Here is a 1366-nt window from a genome sequence, read left to right as displayed (position 1 = left end):
AGCCATGATCACACCACTGTACTCCAGCCTGGGCAATAGAGCAAGACCCTATTTCAAAAATAAATAATTAAATTAAATTAAATAGAAAGTTCTCTGCCTCATTAAAAACATTGAAATGCAAAGTCCTGGGTAGCAGGTAAAGTTGGCAAGCAATGTAAGCTCCTTGTCTGGAAACAGATTAGATAACCTGTATCTGTCTCCTATCTGTCATTGTAGTGCAGGTTATGGAGGGGCCAGTCATTTGTAAACAACCAGAGATGTGGCAGACAAGAGCCACCTCATCCTGTTGCCCCCTTCAGACTCCAGAAAACTTTATATCTGTCATCTGCCATCTTCCTCCCACTGATTGGGAGTCTGATTAGCTATGCTCTCTATTGCTGATGTCAAGTATAAACCTCTTTGAGGGCAAACAGACAGCCATTTGGTGACTGAGTTCCACATGGGGGAAAATTAATGCTTTTTTTACTTTTTCAGGCTGAGGATGAAAAGCTTTGTCAGTTATTTCTGGCAATGGCATGGGGGTAGCATTAAGGAAGGGTTTGTCAGTATTCTTGATGAAGACATTTTTGAAGAGAAGGACTAGGAATTTGAGAGCTTTAGTTCTAGTCAAAATAAAAATTGTGTGATAAACTTAATATTTGTATCTTAGTGAACTAGGAATGATTTAACAAAATATTCTATGTACTTTTTATTTTATTTATATATTAGAGTGCAGGGGCGCAGTCTGGCTCACCACAATCTCCACCTCCTGGGTTCAAGCGATTCTCCTTCCTCAGCCTCCCAAGCAGCTGAGACTACAGGTGCATGTCACCATGCCCAGCTAATTTTTGTATTTTTAGTAGAGACAGGGTTTCACCATGTTGGCCAGCATGGTTTAGATCTGCAGACCCATGATTTGCCTGCCTTAGCCTCCCAAAGAGCTGGGATTATAGGCATGAGTCACCACGCCCAGCCTCTATGTACTTTTTTTTTAATTTTACTTAAGTTCTGGGGTATATGTGCAGAATGTGCAGGTTTATTACATAGGTATACATGTGCCATGGTGGTTTGCTGCACCCATCAACCCGTCAACTGCATTAGGTATTTCTCCGAATGCTATCCCTCCCCTATCCCCCACCCTGGACAGACCCCAGTGTGTGATGTTCCCCACTCTATGTCCATGTGTTCTCATTGTTCAACTCCCACTTATGAGTGAGAACATGTGGTGTTTGGTTTTCTGTTCTTACGACAGTTTGCTGAGAATGATGGTTTCCAGCTGCATCCATGTCCCTACAAAGGGTGTGAACTCAATCTTTTTTATGGCTGCATAGTATTCCATGGTGTATATGTGCCACATTTTCTTAATTCATTCTATCATTGATGGGCA

Source organism: Colobus angolensis, unplaced genomic scaffold, assembly GCF_000951035.1.
Source record: "Colobus angolensis palliatus isolate OR3802 unplaced genomic scaffold, Cang.pa_1.0 Scaffold75, whole genome shotgun sequence".
Taxonomy (NCBI): domain Eukaryota; kingdom Metazoa; phylum Chordata; class Mammalia; order Primates; family Cercopithecidae; genus Colobus; species Colobus angolensis.
The sequence above is the reverse complement of the archived record's forward strand: the minus strand, read 5'-3'. Positions refer to the sequence as shown.